Source organism: Lytechinus variegatus, chromosome 3, assembly GCF_018143015.1.
Source record: "Lytechinus variegatus isolate NC3 chromosome 3, Lvar_3.0, whole genome shotgun sequence".
Lineage (NCBI taxonomy): Eukaryota > Metazoa > Echinodermata > Echinoidea > Temnopleuroida > Toxopneustidae > Lytechinus > Lytechinus variegatus.
Genome location: NC_054742.1, coordinates 5,780,319 through 5,788,678, shown reverse-complemented (window position 1 = coordinate 5,788,678; position 8,360 = coordinate 5,780,319). Strand labels below are relative to the sequence as shown.

General features: G+C 34.4%; 1 long non-coding RNA gene across 1 annotated transcript; it reads left to right on the top strand.

Annotated features, from left to right (window-relative positions):
• The first annotated feature begins 243 nt into the window (after positions 1 to 243).
• On the top strand, positions 244 to 6,185 carry LOC121410069. Its single transcript, XR_005969270.1, has 2 exons — positions 244 to 328; positions 3,076 to 6,185. It is a non-coding gene; the product is annotated as an uncharacterized LOC121410069 (long non-coding RNA).
• The last annotated feature ends 2,175 nt before the right edge of the window (positions 6,186 to 8,360 follow it).

The window sequence follows — 8,360 nt, the reverse complement described above, 5'->3', positions numbered from 1 at the left end:
CTTAGATTTCTAAAATGTAGTTAATGTTTTTTTTTCTACCTTAAATTCCAAAATTTCAAAAATCAATCTCCGAGACTAAGATCTAGGCCTATATGGTATATGCATAGAAAACAAGGGAAAATCCAAATCATGGTTACATGTAGCTCGCTTTGTTCATTCGCAAGGGCTCATGATCCGGGCACTGCACTGCATGCATGCCGGGCATGCGGCGCGCGCAGATCATCTCACGTCGCTCGCGCTCGCTCGATCAACGCAATATTAACGTAGGCTACACTATACGTCATTCTGGCCTCGCTCATGAATGTGCTGAATTTATGGCATCATAAAGGTAGGCTGTCCCTTTTCACATTCTCCCACCCTTTTTATACATTTCTACCATATACATGTGGTCAATTTATGCCAAAATGATCAGACTGCAGCTGCAAGTGAATCTCGTGAATCAATGTGGACTGTGGGAATAGCCCCAATCACAATCATGACAATGTGTACAGTGTAGTCCCATTCGAGCTAAATTTTGTTAGTTATTACTATTGGTACCGGTATCTAGTACTACTAACGAATATTAATCATGATTGATTATCAGATTATATCCACTCATACGAATTACGAGGTTAGTATATGCTATACCCACCTCGGAGCCCCACCTCGCACTACAAACGTGTTTATGCTAGTAGGCCTATGGATTTTTAAGTTGTCGGTTAACATGACTACTAGCCTAATTTAATGACGAATGTTCTGAATCTGAATATCACTTAGCAGAATAGTTGGGTCAAAGTTCACTTCTTTTCCATGCTTCTATCACTAGTATCAGTCTCAAAATTGGACATTTAAGCCAACATGAAGTTCCTCACACGAGGATACATTGATGGATCTGCACCAAATTTCTTTTTCACGATATGCACGTTACGTACGTAACGTGATAAGGGTGTCAAAAACATTGGTATCTATTTCGCTAGAAAATTACGTTATGGGTCGAATTTCATGACAAATTCAAATGTCTTATAAAGATCCATTCGTAGAGTCCGATTTGCGAGGTGTAGAAGATGTGGTCGTACTAAACCAAATGGTAGCCGACGACCGAATAACAATACTTTCTGTACTTGTTTAGGGGTTCATTTCAGAATATTTGCAAGAGTATATCGTTCCAATACTTGAAGGGTGGTTTCATGCAATACTTGTTAAGGGTCATTTCAGATATGGAAATTCGTGTTTAACTTAGACCCCATGCATGGTATCCACTTGTGAATGGAATGCCTCACACGTAAATAATTCGCCGCCGATTTCAAAACATGGCATTCGCGAGGGTCTGAGCTTGGACCCTCGCATGCATGCGATGTTTTGAAATCGGCGGCAAATTATGTGTGAGGAACTTCATGTTGGCTCAAGTTTAAACCACCAATTTTGAGACTGATAGAAGCATGGAAAAGAAGTTAAACTTTTGTGTAAAGTAAGAATATTAGTTTTAATTGTTTTTAAAGATCGTGTCATCGTGATGTTGCATGAATTTTATATTTTTCCCCCCATAAAATCCCACCTTTGTCACTCGGAATATCAGATTGAGTTCACGGTCTCCAAATTCGGGTAGGCCTAGGTGGAGCGTAGACCGTAGTGTAGCAGTAGTAAATCTCTTCCACCTTCACTGTCTTCCCTCTCTGTTTCTCTCTAATTTGTGTGTATGCATATGTATGTGTGTTTTTATTGTTACATATGTATTTTTAATGTATAATTTGTATTATGTTATGATGTATAATCTGTATTATAATGTTTACGTACATGTTATTGTTTGTGTTGGGACCCTGCTTACAAGCACTGTGCTTATTAAGGGTATCCCTTCATTTTTAAACAATATGTATCTGTATTTTATGTCATATTTGTACGTACACTTATTTTTAAAGATGGTAAATAAATTGAAATTGAATTGAAAAAATTGAATTGAATCAACATCGAAATCCTAACCTAGGTTAAGTTTTTGAAATGTCATGAATCTCAAAGTATATGGATCCAGTACATGAAACTAGTAGTCGATTATCAATGATTGGTTTCTGGTTACGTGATTAAAGTCAAAGGTCATTTAACCCTAAAAGGCTGGGGGGGAATCCCCCTCCCCTCAACACTTTTTGTGATTAATCCGCCGTGCGAAATTTTTTTACCACGTCGCTCGCTGATTGAAAGTCTCGCACAACTTTTGAGACCAAATTTGTGATGCCCGGGTACGTGGTTACGAAATTACGCAACATTATGTAAGTGCATGTCAGACTCAAACTCGGGCTCAAAAACGTGAATTCATGTACAAATCCAATGCAAATTTTGTATTTAGCCAAAATTCATAAATGTATCATTACTTCTACTTTTACTGATTAAAATTAAATCATTTTGTCTTGTTTGTGATCAGAATAAAGTCTGCAACAATTTCCATAAATAAACAATAGGTAAAAAACAGGGAAATGCATAAGAAATTAACAAAACTATAAAATACATGTACATAATAAATTTGCAATACCAATTTTTTTCTGATGTACATTTTATCAGAATCCTACAAAGAGTTTGTGAATAAAAATTTACAATTTTGGGGCCATAATAAGTAATTATTAGAGCAAATCTTTTATTTCATGCATAAATTAGTATAATTAATTCATTTAAAAAAAATCTAAATCAGAAAAATTATTTATACAGCCTTGTAGATTTTATCGCACACTACCACTGCAAATTTTCACGGCCGAGATCTCAGAGGGCGGAATCCGCCCCACCCCTCGGCTGTGAGATGGACAAATAACCCAGCTCTTTTAGGGTTAAGAATAATGAACATGGAACATGTTAGGGTATTTTTGAATGCCATCACTACTTCAAAATATACAAGGGTAATCAAGTGTGACATCGTCTGGCACGAGTCGTACGTCACATGATCAAATTCAAAGGTCATTTAGGATCAATGAACCTAGTACTGTATCTAATGAATGGTGTATTTTTAGGAGTACGCAATTGTTTTCAATGTCAGCACAGCTGCTACATTGAATCGTGTGATGTAGCCAGATACATTCCACTTGTAATTTATTTGTTGTTCTCTTTTTTACCCAGGTATGAAGTATTTGATGCCCAATGCAAGTGCCAGCTGGGATTCACATTCCACCATCGGTAATTGGCTTTCTCACTGCCACATCATCCAACTGGCAATAGTTTTGAAAATGCCATCATGCAGTCCCAAACAGAACTCCCTTCAATTTTGCTCTGCTAACCCTGCAATCTACATGTAGGAGAGTTGTGTGAATTTGTTGCTTTGAGTCCTCATTACAAATTGAAAGTTGTGTGAAACAGTGTGAAGGAAGCCAAACTTGTTGATTTTAAGTATCAACATGGTCTTTGCCTGCAGACTACCTTATTTCATTGTGCTAAACATTGGAATGCCCGCTGTCTTGTTGTCCATGGCCATCTCGAGAGATCGTCAGTGATGCCATCCACCTGTACACTTTGATAATGCAAGAAACTTCAGCAGTAAAGGAGGCAATATATTTTTTTAAAAGAAGACCATTTCATGTCGAAAGTACAGAGTCAGGTTTATGCGTTTGCTGTTGAACAGTCGCCCTTAGTTCAGACGCCATTATGAAGAAGAATATCGCCCAACTAGAGTCGCTCTATCTTGGGTATTGTCAATTCTCTTAAGGCCGCTAATCTCGACTCGGCCACTGCTTGACAAGGAATAGAGCCAAGTGGTGGGGCCTCGTCAAAAGGCTTAGACTGTCCATGATTCTCTTACTTTTATATTGATGACGTTAACGTTGGAAGTGTCTTCTCGATAAAGATTTTGCTTAGTATGACGTGTAAGAGAGACTGTTTTTTTTTTGGGGGGGGGATGGGTGCAGGATTAGGTTTGATTATTTTGTAATTTTCGTTTAAACATTTTTTAACTGTATATTAAGTATGGATTTTCATTTTTTTTATTTATATGTGTGTTGGTGTGTGTGTGTTATACAGTGCCTATCAATACAAAGTTTACACTTCAAAAAAGTCCTGGGGATTGACAACATGTGGATATTTTTTCACATATATTCTTGGGTTTGTGTTTCATCTATCAGATGACAGCAACAATTTTGACATAATTTAACACTTGAGTGAGCACTGTCCATTTTTGTAAAGCTTGCAGATATTGGTTTACGCAAAAAATGATAATTTTCGTGCTGTGTCATGGAAAAAAAGCCAAAAACAATCTGAGCGTGCGGTTCATTTCTCATAAAATTATTTTTGCATTTTTAGCCAATCGAAATAAAACAGATACAATTTTTTAACAACTTTGCCACCAAAATCAATATTTTGACCCTTGGTAAGCACATCAACTAGCTTTTTTGTGCCAGCTGGATCTGGGGGCATGAGTGAATGTAAACAAAACTTTACTTCAGACATTTCCAGTATTTTTTTTCACTAAGTTTTTGTCATTTAGAGTGGGCTTACATTTCATATTTCATTTAATACTCGTTTCTTCACACTGTTCCCCAAGTTGATAAAGAGTAACAGAAGGAAAATATAGCATGTGAATCACAGCTCTGCGTAAATATCATCACGATGGCCTCGGTGTGTGGGGATGGGGGGGGGGGGTCGCAGTGGCGCTCTACATGTATGAAGTGTTTTGGGCAAGGAGGCAGGTTAAAAAGGTAAAAGGTATCTTCAAATAAATCTTTCTAGCAAAAGTTCATGTGTTTTCATGATTGTCGTCCACTTTTATTCATATACATGTAACTATTTCCAAGTTCTGCGCAAATAATTTTTCACAAACTTTTCAAAAGTAACTGTTGCTCACTCAAGTGGAAACATTTTTCAACAGTTATATCGCGATTTGCTGAAAGAGATCTGTACCAATGTTTAAATGCAGAAAACGGCTTCAGGATATTACATAATATAATTTTAGAGGATTTTTTTTTACTGTTTTTGTGATACGCACTGTAGAGTTAGTTCATTTGACTTTTTTTTCTCATTTTTTGCATAATTTTATAGTTTGAATCAGCATCCATTAGTATCCATGTACAATCAGGTTATTGTTTGGCTTTTATTCTTATTCTACATTTTTTTACTACTGGTACAAGTAATAGTGCCTGTGTATTGGTACCACAGAAAACCTTAATTTGTGAGAGGTACATGTTCATAACACATGTTTTGCATAATGTGATCAAAAGAATGATTTAACTTGGTTGATCATACAAGTATTTACAGTACATGTATACCTGATCAGTTGTTTTTCAACATTTGAATACATATTGTCCTTGAAATCAAGTAATCATTTAGGCCAGTTCTTTTTATTGATGGTTTTATACATATACACTGTATGTAGATCTCCACATATTACTTGTTGAATTGGGAAGAGGATGGATTTTTATTTGAGTGGTTTTGACATTAATTTGAATTAAAATGATGACAAAACAACCCTTTTTACAAAATGTATTTGATGTTCTCTTCCAAATACATTAGAATATGTTAAAAATGATTCTTCGTCAAAAATAATGTTTCATAGAAATTAATGCAAAAAAAAATGAAATAGATTATGCAGAAGCCAAGAATTACAATTTTGACAAAAAAGAGTGGGGGTCAACCGTCAACTACCTTTTTGTCCCAAATCATTTTTTGGGTTGCACCCCCTCAATGTTTGACCAATATTTCTGAAAATGATGTCAAAATGCTCAGGAGCACAAGCTGCATCTATGGAGTTGGTCCTGTCTGTGATCTAAAACATCACCATTCTATAGCCCACCACTAGTATTATATAACACATTTTTTCCATAACCTTGTTAATTTGTATTTTTTGTTATGTTTAGCCTGATGAATCCTGAAAAAAATACTGAAAATAATAGTGGTGAAGGGGTAACAATATTCCTTTTGTAGCAAATTCAAACACCCATCAGTTAGCACTGACATACAGTGATACTTTAAAATTTGATTACCAGTACGGTTTTCAATTGAAACAATTTAGAATTAATTTATGAAATAATCATTTTAAATATATTGTAATAATGAGTTAATTATTAGCCTTCCATCATTCAGTTTAAATTATTACTCATGTTTAAATTTTTTTACAATCTTTCAGTCTATCTCTATTATACATGTACATTTATGATTGTGAACCTGTATATCTTTGTTATGAACCTTTTGTAAACATAGATTTCAGCCATTTTTTAAATATATAAACTATGAATCTGCACTTACATAAGCTTTTGGAAGATTTGTCTTTTAATAGTAACAATGTATAGCTTTTAACTTTATGGTCTTTATGCCCTTTATGCTTGCTATCTGTTCATACATGCGGCATGCTTGGAGTGGATAAGCTGGCAGATACAAAATGGGGTCAAGGGGATAGATACTGCGGGCTGAAAATATTTACATGTATGTAAATTGAAAGAGCAAAATGCTAAAAATTTCACCAAAATCTGAAAACAAAGAAGGAAGTTATAAAAAAATTAGCAGTATTTAAAGGACAAGTCCAACCCAATAAAAAGCTGATTTGAATAGAAAGAGAAAAATCAAACAAGCATAATAACACTGAAAATTTCATTAAAATCGGATGTAAAATAAGAAAGTTATAACATTTTAAAGTTTCGCCAAATTTTTCAAAACAGTTGTAATTATGCACATCCTGTTTGGTAAGGAAAATGAGGGGACCGATGACATCTCCCACTCACTATTTCTTTTGTATTATATTATATGAAATATTTTGATTTTCTTGTCATTGTCATGTGAAACAGAGATACGTTCCTCCCTGAACATGTGAAATTCCATTGTTTTAACATTTTGTGGTTCAAAAAAGCATGTCCTAAAATTTTGGCAAATTCATGAAAATTGAAATATTGTATAATTCAAACAAAAAACAAGAAAAAGTGAGTGAGTGACATCATCAACTGTCTCATTTGCATAGCACTGAGTTGAGCATAGAACTGTTTTGTGAAAAATAAGTGAAACTTTGAAATGTCATAACTTACTTTACATCCAATTTTGATGAGGTTTTCAGCATTATTCATGTTTGATTTTTCTCTATTTAAATCAATTTTTTTTCTGCGGAGGACTTGACCTTTAAAAAAATATATATACACATGTATCTGCGCATCATCATGACTGTTCATTAGGTGGGCTTTTGATGTCACATTCCCTTATTCCTCATACATGTAAGTTATTACATGAAATCAGAATTCATTCATTTTTTCATACTGTGTGAATGATAGGTAGCATTCATAATTGTATAAGTTGTGCACTTCAATGAATATCAATTACACTAGAATAGTGGGGTATGACATCAGTTTGCTCATTGAATATTCATAAAGACATGCATAGAACTGTATTACTGGAATAACACAAATCTTGGAAATTCTATAGCTTCTTCATTGTCCGATTTTGATCGAATTTTTAATGTGTTTTTTGTATTCTTTATCTGTGCAATCATATTATTTTAAGCATGGAGTACTCCTTTAACTTGAAAAAGGTTCAACACCCTAAAGAGTTGTATTTGTGATTACATGAAAATTCAATATTTTAATTTTGGAGCATTGTCAATACCTGTGCCCTTTCCTGATTGTCATGGACCTGTACTAGGTCTAGAATTTGTCAAAGAGAGGAAATTTACTTAGAAAACTTATGGTAATGTTTGCAAGCGAGTACGTGAATTGACTGTATGACACAGCGACTGTCAGTGTCTAGAAGATGTCATCGCAAGTTGGTGATATGGACTGAATATAATAGAACGGGAAAGAATACTGTCAATGTCATCCTTTTTTGCAGCTAATCCATCAAATTTTCCCAGTAATTTGATACTACAGCATTTCTGATGGATGAAAAATACGCAACATATTAGATATATGCACATGTTTACCTTGATTTGAAGTTTGTTTTGATAAAAGAAAGTAAAAAGAAACTCCATGATGGATGTTAAGCAAACAAATTGTTGAATGAAAACAGTTTAATAAGGATTTTTATTGTTTAAAAATCAGACATACAGCACATGTTCCTAACAGCTACATGTACTCCATTTTCCATGTGATGCAGAATCAATAAATTGCATTTTGCTCTGAAATTTGAACTATTTTACATGTGCCTTCATTATATAATCAGACACAGACTGTTGCCTCGATATATCACAATGAATCTGTGCATGATTTTAGTTTGAATTTGCTAATGGTAATTTTGAGACGATAATGCCAAACTTTGCAACATTTATTAAAGATCCTACTGCAAACAGTTATCTTGAAGTAATTTTGAGAGTGTACATGTACGCTGATTGAATATTATGAAAAAGATGTTGCTGACAAATAATCATGATAAAGTATTTGATGGAGCAGACCAGGATTTCATCTAAATAAAGGGGCAAATATCGTTGATTCATTTTGTTTGAT